General features: G+C 42.3%; 1 pseudogene; it reads right to left on the reverse strand.

The window, feature by feature from the left end:
• Positions 1-12,742: 12,742 nt before the first annotated feature.
• Positions 12,743-12,861, reverse strand: LOC145398894 (5S ribosomal RNA; annotated as a pseudogene).
• Positions 12,862-17,379: the final 4,518 nt, after the last annotated feature.

Genomic DNA, 17,379 nt, shown 5'->3' on the forward strand with positions numbered 1-17,379 from the left:
TCATAGTATTCATCTGAATTCATGCCTCTACACAGCACATACTTCCCTGAGTTTACAGGCCCTCCAGTCACGTTTCTGCACACAGACTGTTGTGCACCGGTATCACGAACCACAGTAACTGGATAACTGATCCCATGAATTTTCACTGTGCCGTGACACATGAAAGGTTTACACCAGTCTAGGGACGATTTCTGAGGCCGTTCATCCGGAGGTGGCGTAGCATGTTGGGTAACTCTTTCAGCCTGAGCTGGCAGCGAGCACAGCCGGCTGCACTCCAGCTTTCCACAGACTTCTCCCTCACCGTTACCACTCTCCCAACTCCTCTCGTTCACCTGACTCGAACCTACAACTAGTGCCACTGGTTTGGCATTTTGGGAGGCCTTCCACTTAGGGCAGTTAGGCTTGATGTGCCCACTCTGTTTGCAAAAGTAACAAAGTAACTTCGAACTGGATACAGGGCTCTTTCTCCCCGAATTCTTTTTCTCCTCTGTACTTCCCTTGGACTGATTCACGGGAGATTTATCCCAGGCAGGGCCACTCACAGTCCTCTCCCTGGAATACTGAAAATTAGCATACTTGACCCCCATACTCCGCAAGCAAACACCCGGTCATCAGCCCACGTCGCTGCTTCCTTCACGGTCTTAAATCTCTTCTCCCTAATTTTAACACCAATTTCTTTGTCAGCCATATTGGTAAAATGTTCCATCAAAAGCAGTTCACGCACCTCGTTATACGAAGTGGCGCTCTCACTCAGCAACCACTCGTCTAACCTCTCCTCCAGATACCTGGCGTAGGCCATATAGGTGTCAGCAGGTCTTTTCCGAGCACCACGGAACAACAACCGATAAGCCTCTGGTCTAAGTTCATATGCCTTCAGGATGGCTGCTTTAAATTCATCAAAATCATCTACATCTTCAGGGCTCAACCTATTATACACTTCCAAAGCTTTTCCCTTCAGCACATTAGATACCAAGCCCACCCAGCGCTGCCTGGGCCACTCAAACTCCCTAGCCTTCTTTTCAAACCTGACAAACCATTCTGTCACCTTCAACTCATCAAATGCTGGCACTAATTTCAGACTCCTTGAGAGCCAACTCTCCCTATCCTCTGCACAGCCTGAGGTTTGGGTATCTGAAGTTGGTCTATTAGCAGTCACCTCCAAGCGAGTCTTCTCCAGCTCAAATCGCATTTTTTCACGCTGCATCTCCAGCTGCATCTCCCTCTCTCTTTTCTCTCTTGCACGCTGCATCTCCATCTCCATCTCATCTTTCTTGAATGCTGCATCTCCCTCTCTTCTTTTGCACGCTGCATTTCCCTCTCTTCTTTCTTGCACGTTGCATCTCCCTCTCTTCTTTTGCACGCTGCATTTCCATCTCCATCTTTTTCAACTCCAACTGCAACTGGGCCTCCGGTGACAAGACTCCAGGGTATATGGGAGTGGAATGAACAGCTCCAGGGAAAGCACTAGACATACCTGGGGGAACTGCTCTAAACTGGCTCGGCGACATCATAGATGGTAATAGTGGGGTAGCGAAACGAGGCAGCTCAGCACCATAGTCAAACTCAGGGCTCACACAGGGAGTACCTTTGCTATGTGCCTCTCGTTGTTCCATATTTTCCATATCCACAGGTGACTCAGCACGTACGCGATCTGGTGTAGACACGCATGACTCCATGGCGACAATTCAATGGCAGTACTGAATAATGAAATACTAATGCTGACTGAGAAACTACACACACATCAACTTCACCTCAAAGCACAGAGAACGCCAAGGTAACGATATCCTAGCAAGAAGAAGGCACTGTTAGGATATCCTGGTGCGAGGTCGCCACTGTTACGGTAGCGCCAGTCCGGGGCTATTACAAAAAGACAACAAGGCAGCCTTAGATGGTCGGCCTCCTCTGCGTTGCAAAAATAACGCAGACCTTGGCACTGACACTCCGCAAACTAGAGGAAAACTGCGCAACGGAAAAGTACTTACTTAAGAACGCAACACACTGTACTTTGATAGTAAAACGGAACAGCCTACCTATAGATCTAGCCTACTATCGTCACTACCGGAAATAATACCGCCCGAGACAGTTTACAGGAACACCTTCCACTTATTTCTGGTGGTGATGACTTTCTACTTAACCCATGTCCAAGGGGGAACGCAGTTGACGGCTCACGATAGTTCTCACTAGCCTTGTGCAAGTAGATGGGATTGAACTGTGTAGGGGTTAGGGGTGTGTGTGTATGTACGTGTGTTGGGGAACGTTAAGGCAGCGAGAGGACTACGGTGAGCCAGACTGGCCCTCCAAAGACAACAAGGTCACAAAAATAAATAAAATAATTACTTCCCTCAGTCAGCAACAAAAGAATAAAAATAAACTTAAATAAAAATGCCAGCTCGGCAGAAAAATGACTGGGGAGAGAGAGAGTGTGCACACACGCACGATTCGGAAGCTGGTTGGGAAGACACTGCCCAAAGGCTGGCTCGTGTGCAGCCAAGCGCGAACGCAGGAATCAGATTAATTAACAAGGAACTTAAATTCGTGCCCCTCTCTCTACAATGAATTGGTACTTCTAATGCAAGCAAAACATCATTAAATATACTGGTAGCTCACATAAGACAATCAAAATAATCAAATGCATTCTCAGCATGGTATGAAATAAAATTGCCCTCAGTGGCAGGAACGAAAGAAACAAAAGAACTTGTAACACTCGCTAATTTAAACTCCGCGAATGACACGGATACATACTGCATAATCCCCTAGCCCCGCTGTAACGGCTGCACCCGTGGGAACGGAAAGGCGGACAGCGTAACAATATATATATATATATATATATATATATATATATATGTATATATATATATATATATATATATGTGTGTGTGTGTGTGTATTGTAGTATATTTATATCTTATATGCATTCATTTACGTATACGTGCATAAATATGTGTATTAAACAGACCTATATATAAATATACATATATATGTGTGTGTACATATAGACTTGTATATATCTTTATGCCTCTATCCATACACACACACACACACACACACACATATATACATATATATATATATATATATATATATATATATATATATATATATATATATATATAACGAATGGATAATTCCAGCTATGACGTATGGTTGTGAGACCTGAAAACTGACAAAATCAATGGAAAATAAATTAATCCGTTCTCAGAGAGGAATGGAAAGATCAGTGTTGGGAATATCTTTAAGAAACAGGAAGAGATCAACTTGGGTGAGAGAGCAGACTAAAGTTAAAGATATTATAGAAGTTATAAAGAAATAGAAATGGAGGTGGGCAGGCCATATAGCAAGAATAAGGGATAATCGATGGAGCAAGAGGCTTACTGACTGGACACCAAGAGAATGTAAGCATAGCAGAAAAAGGCCAGACAGGAGATGGAGAGATCAGATAGAGAAATTTGCAAGGAAAACGTGGCAAAGATTGGCTCAGTCAAGGAATTCGTAGAAAAGGTTGGGGGAGGTCTTTGTTCAACAGTGGACTACTTATGGGTGATATATATATATATATATATATATATATATATATATATATATATATATATATATATATATATGTGTGTGTGTGTGTGTGAAATTTACACACACACACACACACACACACATATATATAATATATATATATATATATATATATATATATATACAGTAGAGAGAGAGAGAGAGAGAGCACTTGTCTTACTGGATGGCATGGTCTCCCCGTGGGGGCCACGGCAGGATTCTGGCAGGGCTATTGTGGGCAAGTGTAGGCCTAAGTTGTAAATCAAGAGTGTGTCCGTCATATTTGGGACAGGGTACCACGTTTTTGCTTAATTCCCTCTCGCTCCATCGTATACATGGTATGTTTGGACAACGCTGGACCAAAGAACAGGCAAGATTAATTATGATGGTAACACGGTGTATGCAATGTGCAGGGGTGAACTTAGGGCAGAGCAAACCATATCTATCGGTTTCTCTCTCTCTCTAGATAGATAGATAGATAGATGATGTCCTATTCACCTTCATAGAAGGGATCTTTCCAACAGACTTAGGGCTGTGTACAGGGTGCAAGTGTGTCTTCCTCGCTCCCTGTTGTAACCTCCCACTAAGCCAAGACCCCGGTTGTCAGCCGCAGATGAACGTTTGTGAGAAGTACCTACTGCTGTCTGTTCAGTATTCCACTCTTACTTACGAGATATTAAATTATACTTAATATTGTGAAACCGAATTTTTTTTGCCATCAGTCTGTTTACCTATATTTAAATATTGGAATAGTTTTATGTTTATGTATTCCTCTACCCTCCCCAGTCCCCACCCAACTTACTGTGTTCTCCCTATAACACCTGTACCTTTGTTATTCCTTTGTCATACTCTCTTTGTGATCTCGTTTCTGTTCATTTTCTGATTCGTTTAATTGTTTTTTATCATTTGCCACTTGCAACAACATAAAAATACAGTATTGATTTTTAATATATGAAGAAATTCAACTACTTTACTTTTACCAAATGATGAAAAATAAAATCAGTCCTGGATAATACATCACTGTGTTACGTTGGATTTAAATCAATCGGCTTCAAGAAACCCGATTTCAATTCAGGTTTGGCAGATCTGAATTGAGATTAATGAAACTGTCATATTCGAATGCACGGTAAAGTCAGTTACAGGTTTAAAACAGCAATTGCTTTATTTTTACTTTCTTATAAGTTTTGCTGTTTTTGGATGACTGCACACTCATATGTTGCGTCCTATGTTTCTTTTGTTGCTTTTTGATACCTTTTTGTCTAGTTTTTCATCAATATTTACTGTTTACGTTCAAAATCTGTGAGTGTGAAAATGATAGGGCAATGATTAAATATCATTACTCAAAGTGTTATGCTGCATTTAGCAATTTCAAACATTTCACATTTTCTTACGGTGTAACCTTAATTTTACATATCCTTTACATAAGTAAAGGCGATGAGGGAACCCGACTACTGCTGGCGGAGAAATATGAGAAGTATAATAGTTACTCTGATGCAAGAAAAATATTGCTTCAGTTGTGCTAGTGGTAGCATCTAAATTGTTAACCTGATTTTCTTGGGGGAATGAAACATATTCTAACTTATTTCACACCAAAATAACAAAGGAATGCAATATTGTTTGCAAAAAATCAAATACTGTTCTGAAAACTAGTGACTACATACTGCATTTAAATTTATTCACTCTGGTGTTGTTAAAAATAAATAATGCTCGCTTGGTGGAAGTCTTTGGATGCTGGTGATTTTTTCAACACTGGCTGTAACCTACAAATGGCCGCGTGACGGCGAGCATTGTTTTACTGCAAACGTGCCGACGAAGTCCAATTAGCGTGAGCTATAGAAAACTGCAAACAAATATTAGAGGGGGAACGAAGGCCACTGGTGTGTTTACCCAGCCCTACTCTACCATGCCAAGGACTGAGGCAGTCACTTTTTCTCGGACGTTTTTCCTCATAGGCCTATGTTTATATGTTAATGGGACCTGTGTAGGCAATGTTATCTTCTGCGAATTATAGCGAATCACAAGATGGGTTTAAGAAAAAAAAAGAAAAAAAAAGATTTCCATGTGTGCCAGACAATTCTCTTCACATCTGTAAGAAATAGAAAGCTATTTTAGAACTATGAAAAAATTGTCCCGGGGCCGGCCAGGGGTGCCCACCGCAAATTTCTGAACCATTGAGAGGTTAAATACATATTGTGAACTAATTTGTTTGGTGCAAGTGGCCACATGATTTTAAACTTCATCATCTGTTGGTTTTTATCTGTGTGACATTTTACATATAGACCTACGATGGCTGCCAGTGTTGATAGGAAGCAACAGTACAGTGATGAATACATTAACTACAGATTTACGTCAGTCCTCGCTGATAGTATGGAGAAACCTCTGTGTCTGCTGTGTTTCGAAGTGCTGGGGAAGTATTCAATGAGGCTTAGTAAGCTGACGCATCATCGGATGACGCTTGTCAAGTAAATAGTTCCGAATGTGAACGTGGTTCATTGTATGATCAGTCATTTTGCACTGGCGTCAACACATTCCTGTTTCCCTTTGCAAGATCCTGGAGGCAGTGGGAAAATGTGTCAACTTGGTGAAAAGAGAAGTTTTCAGCTCTCCCCTTTTCCAGAAACTCTGTGAAGACACGTATTCAGATTATGAATCCCTCCTCATTTACTCCAAAGTGCAATGGCTTGCCAAAGACAGTGTTGTGAACAGAGTATTTTGGCTTCGGAATGAACTTAAAGTTTTCCTGGAAATGAAAGAGAATGATGATCTATTGTCTCTTCAACCAGGCATTGCGAGTCACTTCTTGCATACCTGGCTGATATTTCTGAACAGTTAAACAAGCTGAATCTCAAGCTGCAAGTCAGGAAAAAAAACTATGTATTTAACCTCATGGATTGTGTGCGTGCATTTCTTGCTAAACTCCAGAACTGGCAAAAGAAAGTTAATCTATCTATCATTGCTAGACGCCTCAATCCTGTAAGCGGTGATCTCAAACAAATCGCCTCCATGTCGCCCTGTCCCCCGCCATTTCATTGTCCTGCTCCCATCTCACATCCCCCTCTCTCATACACCTCTCCAGTTCATCCCTCCATCTTATCCTTGGCCTCTCCCTGTCTCTCCCCCCCCTCCACCTCATTCACATACACTCTCTTCGTCAGTCTCTCACTCTCCATCCTTTCCACATGGCCAAACCAGCTCAGTGTGTTTCTCATAATGCATCCTTTCACATCCACACCACAACGTTGCTTCACTTCCTCATTTGTCAGTCTGTCTCCCCATGTGACTCCACATGCTCCTTTCAAATAACTCATTTCCACTGCTCTCACTCTTGACTTCTGTCCCTCCAACAAGGTCCAAGCTTCACTTCCATACATTAGAGTTGGTATCACAATACTGTCATGTAGTAACTTTTTCACATCCATGCTCACTTCCTGTTTCTTATCACTGCTTTCAAGGAACCAGCAACCTTTCTTCCTTGTTGTACCCTTTCAATCACTTCACCCTCCAAACTTCCATCCTTGCTCATCACACTACCCAAATACTTAAACACACGCACACTTTCCATTTCCTCCCCATCAAACCTCACTGAACATTCAATGACTTCACTTCTCTCGAAGACCATAACTTTACTCTTCCCTACATTCACCCCTACATTCCGTTTCTTACACACTCTCTCCCAAACTCATCCACCAAGCCTTGCAGCTCCCCTTCTACCTCACTTAACAACACAGTATCATCTGCAAACAACAGTGCACGGAGTTTCCAACACTGCCCTCTCTCACTAGGGCTGCTCTAACATCCACTGCCCTACCTTGTATCTCTTTTGTAACATCATCCACATACAGATTGAACAACCACGAAGACATGACACAACATTGCTTTAATTCAATCTTCACTATCCACATGCACTGCAGCCGTAGCACCCTCATACTTACTTTACACGGCCTTCAACGACTTCCAATCTACTCCATATATTCTTAATACTTTCCATAATCCTTGCCTATACAGCCTGTCATATGATTTCCCCAAATACATGAAGGCCACATACAACTTCTTTCCATTCTCTACAAACTTTTCCACCAAAGATCTAAGAATGAATATCTGATCTACACAACCTCTTCCCTTCCTAAAACGTCCCTGTTCTTCTCCAAACAATTCCTCTGTTATTTCCCTAACTCTGTCAATAAGTATCTTACCATATACTTTTCCTATTACACCCAGAAGACAAGTTCCCCAATGATTACCACACACTTCTTTTTCCCCTTTTCCTTTGTACATGGGAATAATCATACCTGACTTCTAATCCTCCATGACTCTACCTTCCTCCCAGGCCAATCTGCACATCTTACACATCCAGTCTACTACTATCTCTCCCCCATGCTTCAGCATTTCACCACACACTCCATCAGTTCCTGGAACTTTCCCTATTTTAACTTTCTGCACTGCTTACACAACTTCCATCCTACTCATCTCGTCCTCTCTCCTCACATCCCTCCTTCTCCTAGGCATTCCCCATCCACTTCTACTCATATTAGTTTCATTCTCTATGTTCAACAATTCCTTAAAGTGTTCTCTCCATCTTCTTACTTTTCTCCCTTCTCCACTAGTAATCTACCATTTTTATTTTTCATTCCCCAGCTAACTTCTTTGGCACCCTGTCTCACTCTACCTCTTTCCAGAACATTTTCTTACATATCCTTAAATTTACACTCAAATTCCATCCAAATTCCTCATCCACTCTCTTCTTACTCTCTCTTACTAATCTTTTCACCTCTTCTTTCTACATATAATTCTCTCTTCTTTCTCTCAAATTCTTCCACGCCACTGTTTTTCATCCACACACTATATGTTTTCTTCTTTTGTGCCACATCCTCTCTCACCACTTTATTCCACCATGCTATTCCCTGCACCTCCTTTCGTCTTCTCTTCACCCCACACACCACCTCACATGCTGCACAGATTTCTTCTTTGAATATCTTGCACACACCTTCCACATCCCCCATCTGCTCCAACCCATATTTACCCAATCGCTCCTCAACTTCCCTCTTATAGTCTGCCTTTTTTCCATCTTCTTGTAACCTTTCCACCCTCCTTGCATATACTACTTCCTGTCCATCCCTTCTTCTCTTTCTCCATTTCATTTGGACTTTGATTCTGACCACCACCAATTGGTGATCAGAAAGTCCACTCCCCCAACCTCTATAATTATACTCTTGCATCCTTTACACACATTTTCATCCTTTCATCCACCCACACATAATCAACTATTGCCTTCTGTTCATTCAGTTCACCACTCATCCTTCTCATCACTCCTCAAGTATACCTACGCATCATCTTGTGCCTGAAGAGGGTATTGGCTATCACCAACCCCCTCCCGTCACAAACGTCCACTAAAGCACTGCCTTTCTCATCCATCACCGCAGGCACACCCCACTCACCAACTACTCCATCCACCTTTTCCATTCATATCGCCAATCAAAAAAACTCTCATTCCTTTCAAACTTTTCCATGCACGCTTACACATTTGTCCAGAATTCTGTCACTCTGTTTGCATCTCCTTGCGTTGGTGTGCACACAATCACCCACATTTGTAGTCCGAGTTTCAATCTTACCCATGCAATCCTTGAGCCAACTGATCCATACCCTCTTATATTCTCCTTCCATCTCATACCCTCTTATATTCTCCTTCCATCTGTTACTCACCACAATACATACTCCTTCTTTTACCCTCTCATTCTCACCTATTCCCGTGCATATACTATACCACATCCACATTCCCATTCTCTTACACTCTCACCTCACCATTTAGTTTCACTTAATCCAATACAACCACTTTCGCACCCTCAAGCACCTGGACAATCTCTCTCTCTTTCACCTCATCATTTGCACCCCTTACATTCCATGTAGCTATCCGTACCATGTCATTTGTTCGGTCCTTGTCGTCACCTTTTGGTCAGTCCTGGTCCGAGGCTTCTTGTTTGTATTTTCAGTTAGATGTTATCCGGGGAGGGACACTAACCCTTCGCCAACCCACTTGTCACGTAGACAACACGTGTTGGTTAGTTATAAGGTTACCACCCAGCGCTGTAAATGCTTCCCTGGTTTACAGGAAATCATTTGGCTTGCCACTCATTGTAGAGCTACCCTGAAACCAGAGTACCACTACACTAAGTTGGTGGATAGTCTATATCAATATCTATATAAGCCAGTTTTCAGGAATGCATTACTGTACTTGGCTTACATCTAACATACATACAATATACAGTCAATCCTGACTCAAATTTAGGATATGTGCAGGATGAACTTTACTTTATGTGGTCTGGTGGTAGAGCTCCCAGGTCAGAATGGGCTGCTGCAAAGGAAAGTGAGTGCAGAAAATGTTGACCTGTTTGAGAATCTTTCAACTGTTCTTGACGTGACTGAAGAGGATCACCTACTTGACTCGTCACTCAAAAGTGTTAAGCAATTCATTATTTCAAGTCCTTGGAACATGAATCCAAAAGACACCAGAATTCAAGAAGGAGGAAGGGAAAATGATAAGGAATCCTTTCTCTGACACTCATGAATTGCTGCCATTCACGATGATGTTCAGGATGAATTCCTTTACCTCAGAAATGAGTCTGCTGCCAGTGACACTTAAGAAGAAAAATCTGTGTGTTCTAGTGCTCCAAGTATCAGCCTTACCAAAAATGTTAGGAAAATCTTACTTAGAGTCCTCTTCCCTTCTCCACAACATATTTTAGTAAATCTAGTTTCTCCAGCCTTCTACACATAAAAAGTTAAAGCCGAATCCGTTGGGATGTGAACCCAGATATGAGACGTGCGCTACCAGTGGCTCATCTTCGAATCAGTCGTGTATATATATATATATATATATATATATATATATATATATATATATATATATATATATATATATATATATATATATATATATATATATATATATATATATATATATATATATATATATATATATATATATATATATATATATATATATAATTATCATCCATCATCATCCGGACCTCCTTTTCCACCCTAGGGCAGGGTGAGGAGTAGCAATATCCAGTTAGCCCAATTTTGCCCAATCCAATGGGCCATGCTTCCATTCACTCATCATTCAAGCCTCCGGAACCCTGGCTCTATCAGATACGCCAAAAACATTCAACACGTTCTGTAGCTTCACATAAACGTATCTGATTGAGTCAGTCCGGACGCTGCCACGTTAACAACGGGTGCCAAATCCCTAATCATTCACTTGTCCTCACAATACTCATCCAGCCAGCTCAATCTCTTGTCAGTTCCCTAGCGTCACCAACTTCCAATCCTCTCTTCCTCAAACACTCATTCACCATATCACTTCACCTCCTTGGCCTACCTCGCCCCCTCCCTCCTTCAGATTCGCTCAAAAATGCCTATTTCACGACTCTATTATTATCCATTCTCTCCCTATCACCATATCATCTCAGTACACTCTCTTCGATTCTGGTGTCCACAGACTTCCCCACTCCAGACCTTTCACGAATCACATCATTTCGTATCATATCCACTCTCTGAATTTCACGTACATTCCTCAGCAGTCTCATCTCCACTGCTGTCACTCCTGACTTTTCATTTTCATGACACACCATAGTCTGACATCCATATGTTAAAGTTGTCACTAACACTCCTTCATGTAAGCCTCGTGCAACTGCAACACTCAAGCTTTTTTTTCTTATCAGTGCCTTCATTCCACCAGCTGGTTTCCTTCCTTGCATCACACTAGTTTCCACTTCCTTTGCACATTTTCCTCTCTTTTCTGTCACTGTACTGAGGTATTAGAATTCTCTCACCAAATCCAGTCTCTCTCCATTCATTGTAACATCGCACTGGGAGTCACCATCTCACTCAATAACCATCACTTTACCCTTTTCTATATTTACTCTAAAGGCACGACAATCAGAGACATCAGCAAAACTCTGCACTAGTCTACCAAGTTCATTCCGGTATTTGCAAGTAGTACTGCATCATCAGCATACAGCAAATTTGAGATTCTCCATCCATCACCATTCATTACCAACCCAATCCCCCTTTCCATTACTCGTATTTTGACTTCTCTCATCACCCCATCCATATATATATTGAACAACCATAGAGTAATCACACAACCTTGTTGCACGCCCACACCGATCTTGAACCATTCACTTACTGTAGATGCTCATTAACCCTTACAGAAACCTCACTACCATCATAAAAGCTCTTGACGGCATCCAGCAGCTTACCATCTACACCGTACATGCGCAAAAGTTTCCACAATCCTTCTCTGTCCATTTGGTTGTATGCGTTTTCAGATCCAAAAATGCCATTAACACCTCAGGGTGTTTATATATATATATATATATATATATATATATATATATATATATATATATATATATATATGCTGCGTCCCCCAAGGAAAGTGAGGTAGCCGAGACAGGACGACACACTCCCCATTTACTCATCCATTCAAACACATTCATTCACATCTTAGCCCCAAAGGGGAGAACGGACAGATCCACACCGCGCCACACTGCACAAGGGTCAACTGCGCAATGCAATCAGTGACATCCGCAGCAGGGCCCGACAGCAGAACTGGTTTACCCCTGCCACATCATAACAGACCCATATATATATATATATATATATATCAACCGTTGAGGTCCACTGCAGGACCGGCCTATCCCTACCGAAGCAGGGACGATACAGCCAATGTATCTCTACCCAGTGGTTTAGGTTGTCTGGTAGAGACTGTATGTAGGGTGAGAAGTACTTGTGAGTGTGATTGTAGTGTTGTAGTGGCTTTGGATGTGTGTGTAGTCTATGAACCAAGTGTAATCGGCCCGCCTTAAGCCGATTGGGTGCAAGCATACTAGTATGTGACACTGGTTCAACCACAGCACCCCTTGTGTTCGCCAAAGTGGCAAGTGGCTTTGTGAACGCTTCCCAAAGTTTTTTCAATTCTGGCGGGAGGCGAACCCGCGCTCACCAGCGTGCAAAACGCACACTCTACCACTATACCACAGAGGCTCCATATATATATATATATATATATATATAATTCATTCATTCATTGCCAGACGCCATGTATCCCAAACGGGGTGGCCAAGGGCTTAGAGTTAATTGTTTTACAGGAAGGGGCACTAATCCTCCACCAACCCCACTTGACACGTAGGGATGCCAACAGCATCTGGTGTTCCCAGGCGGTCACCCATCCAAGTACTAACCAGACCCAACGTTGCTTAACTTCGCTGATCAGACAGAAAGCGGTGTACTCAATGTGATATGGCCGTTATGTACCCTTGTTTTATGACAAGGATGCATCTGAAAAAATCTGTTACATAACGATTTACTGTATATCGAGTTATTTATATATAACATGATTCACCCAAGAGTCTGCAAATCAAGTTTCCAACTCATTTAACTGATAGTTATTTCACTTCACTACATTTTACTTGCTGCTTCAACTTCAACTCTACACTTCTGTTCCATCACTGACACAAACACCTGACAGCAATGAGTTCAAAGACCATCTTTGAACAAACATACGACTGTAAGCTAATGCATCAGCAATCATATAAGCAAAAGGAGTGATCATACATTGACCAGTGAGGCTTTGTATTAGCAAAAATGTTATTATATATTGGAAAAAGGTTCTAACTTTTCTGTTATAGTACTAAATACTGTATGCAGTTCACTGCATACCATTTCACTGTAAAATGAGGGGCTGCTGTATTGTGTATTTTATTAATTGCTGTACTTTGCTGCTTTCTTGTATCTATAGTATGTATTGTACTCAAAGGAAAATATTTTTGCGATTGTTTGCATTTTTTTTTTCTTTGGTTAAATTTTGAATTAATTTTCACACAACCAGGTTATTTGTGTACCCAGAATGCCCTTGCCCAAAGAAGTCTGGATACAAGCAGGATCACTGAACCCTCTCCACCACATCCCACCACCTCATCCTCAGTCTTCCTCTCTCCTTCCCACCTCGCTCATAAACACTCTCCTAGTCAATCTCTCACTCTCCCTTCACTGTAGATGGTAAAACCATCTAATGGTACTACCCCTAACACATTCAGCACAACTGCATTAACACCACAATGATAAAAGGGGAATAAAAACTTTACAGCATTTATCTCACTCATTAAACCTTGTAACATGTGATACAGCAGTGGAATTTCTGGAAGGTTAACTTTTTAAAAAACAAATACTTGCAAAATACTGTACTGGGTGCGAATATTTCCGTGGACAACATAGCACAAACTGGCTTCTAAAACTTCAACAAACAGTGAGCCCTCATTTTGCAGGTGTGCTGTAAAATATAACTTTTTTCACACCACTGGTACTGTACACTGGAGGAAACTGGCAAATATACGAAAACAATACATCATAAGACTATAAGGAATTCTCCAAGAACACTTCACTAGAACTAAACACAGTATGGTAATAGTAGGAACAAAAACATAAAAAATAAACTGTGTAGCTAAGTGAACTATGCTAAGGATTTTACATTCTGAGATTCATATGGCCATATTCTCGGCACCTACGGAGGCTTTCTAGCACTCTTCCACTGCATATTATTTTCCTTATTACACCTCATAATTCCCTTGTTTGATGTTCATTTTTTATATATATATAAACCAAGCTTGCATAAATAACAGAAAATTACTGTGCCACATACAAAAATATACTGGTTTGGAACAGGTGCCAGAGAGCTTCCTAATCCAATAATAATATTGTACAGTCTTTAATGTAGTGCTATCAGTGATTTCAAAATAAATTTTTCATATATTCCACTGTCTGAGATACTTGTGATATTGTCTCAAGCACAACAAAGAGATGGAGGAATGTAGAATATTAGCTATGCTTTATAATATTATGCTGCATGACATTAACTAGCCTGGCTTAAGACTATTTACTAGAGCTGTGATCTGTCTAGTACTATACACTCGATCAAAAAATACTGATGCACACACTGTGCAAACAATCTGACATCACAGAGAATGGCTATCGGTACTATAAAATGCTTGAAAATTCTACCCAACACTGGTGAACCAACTTCCACAAGGATGCCACATGGTACAATGGTACAGATATTGGACCCCAGCCTCCTGGACTTGTACTTATGGACCCTAACTCAGAAAAACACCTATACAACTCCCTCTGGACATGCATAGCACCTATTTAAGATCCAAATCACACCAATAAGGGACATAAAAGACTGAAATAAATAAAAAAAAACATAAAATGAGGTTTTAGAGGTAGGTTTATACAATATTAAACATTCTGGATACTTACAACATGTCCCTGGCTCCTGGGCTGGTAGTTATGGACCCTAACCTAGCCTAACTCAGAAAAACACCTCCCTACTGCACAAGCATAGCACCTAAGATACTATTCACACCAATAAGGGACATAAAAGAGTGAAATGAGGTGTTAGAGGTAAGTATGGAAAATGCAGTATAGTACAATATGAAACATTCTGGGTACTTACAGCAAGTCCCTGGCCATCTCGATGAATAACCCGCCTCCTCTCAGACTCTGACAGCAAGATGGAGTTCCTGAAGCACTTGCAGAACACTGTTCATGAAGTCTTGCACAGAACTTGGTCATTTGCACTCAGAATTCCATTCTCTTTACACTGCGCACTCTTGTCTTACTTGTGCTCCATTGTACCTTAATGAAATAAGTGTTGCACTCTGCACTTTAAGTCTTTCCACTCATAAAACCATTTTCTAAACAAAACACACTCTAGTTAATTTACGTTACATTGACAGTTCATTACATCTTTTGTCTTTTCACTCAGAACTCAAATTCCTCAACACTATACACTGTTTGTTTTTTTCACTGCACAACACTGTAAATTCCCGTGTGGTCTAGTGGATAAGTTCTAGGCTTCTAATCACTGTCAGAGTCTGAGAGTAGCACATGCAGGTGACCTACGGATGCGTTGCTGGGTCGTGGTGATGGCGTACCCACTGCAGACGACTCTGAAGAGAGGTGCAAACTCACATCGAGTGGTGACTCCACCGTGCCTGATGTGCTGGGCTGTGGCTCCGAGCATGAGGGCCTGTCTTGGGGAGGCAATGGAGTGGAGCCAGGGCTGGGCACAGCGGGAGTCATGGGCCTGAAAAAGCTGTCAATGGTTGATTGATGCAAGGAACGACAATTTTGATGATTAATAATGCGCTGCCTGAAAACGCGCACTTCCTCCACAAGTCCCAAGGGCCCCATCTCCCTGTTGCAGTCTGGGTGCTCCAGGTAGTCCAGAACGAACTCTAGGTGTTCCCGGAGTGCGCTCAGCTTGGGGATGGCTGGAGTAGTGTCATGCTGAGAGGAGTCCGCATCATCGTCGCCTTCCTCATCAGAATCTTGAAGTTGGGTACTGACACCTGCAGCTGAAGATGTGATATCGATATTAGACATGGTCTGATACCCAGGATCGCCCTCGTCGTCATCCAACCACTCACGCTCTTCGTCCACATCAACATCGTCCCCATGCGCACGTAGATGTGCATGGAAGTCATCCATGTCAAAACCTAGGAAATAGTGCTCCACATCCGTTCTGAGGAGCAAGCGAGACCAACCATTTTCTAGAGTCTTGACAGGGATTTTCTTCCGTGCACTGGCCTAGTTGTAGATGGCAGACTTGATGTTGTTGCGGCAAATGTTTTACAAAGTCCGCTGGCCTCACATGTCCCGTCCCTCCCTGCGCTCATCCTCGTCCTCAAGAACAACCATCACCTCTTCCAGGAACTTCCGGTGGTACAGCCTCTTCGTTCCCATGATCACTCCATGGTCCATTGGTTGGATGAGAGCAGTAGTATTAGGTGGCAGAAACATGCACCTAATGCGCCCATTCTCAGCCACCAACTCCTTGTTGCACGGGTGGGCAGGTGCATTGTTGAGGAGAAGGAGGGCCTTTACCTGGTTGCGTGAAATTCCCAGTTTCTCCGTCTGGTAAAGGATGACCTCCTTGACGAAATGGTGGTGGAACCAGTTTTTGAAGATCTGGGCTGTGAACCATGCCTTCAAGGAATGGTACCAGACGACAGGAAGGACGTCCTCACCTCACGAAGACACCGAGGCTGCTTTGCACGGCCAACAATAACGGGCTTGAGCCGGTGCATGCCATTAGCATTGGCACAACACAAAGCAGATATCCGTTGCTTGCCAAGCTTGCGGCCAGGTACACGCTTCTCCGTCTCCTCAGCTAGAGTGTTCGTAGGCAAAGAGCGATAGAATAAGCCAGTTTCGTTAGCTTTGTAGACTTGACCGAGAGTTAGGCCCTCCCTGTCGATCAAGCGCTTCACCTTGTGCCAAAACTCATCTACTCCATCCTCGTTGGCATCCAAAGCTTCACCATGAGACTTATGGTTGGTAAGGCCATGTCGTAACTTGAATGCGAAGAGCCAACCTTCAGATGCCTTGAAGTCTAGGGCATCGTGAAGCCTTGCGAACTTCTCAGCAGCAGCCTTCAGCTCTGTGCCATGCACCATCACACCAGCAGCACATTGCTGTTGATACCAAATCAACGTGGAGCAGTCGACTTCTGCATACTTGGGAGTATACATCACCTTCCTCTCCACGCTGCGTTTTCTTTTCGACAAGAAGTCAGCCGTGTACTGCATGAGTTTCTTGTGGGATCTCTTCATATCAAACAAAGTATATTGGGCCAGGTTGAATTCACGGAGGATGCGTGAGGTGGACCATCCCGCATCCACCTTGTCCAATATCTCCCTCTTCTTCTCCAGAATCAAAACCACTCTCTTCCTCTTCTCAGGTGGCGGGGCCATCATCACACACACGAAG

This window comes from Coenobita brevimanus, chromosome 46 (assembly GCF_032717465.1).
Source record: "Coenobita brevimanus isolate Jiangsu-jjx chromosome 46, ASM3271746v2, whole genome shotgun sequence".
NCBI lineage: Eukaryota > Metazoa > Arthropoda > Malacostraca > Decapoda > Coenobitidae > Coenobita > Coenobita brevimanus.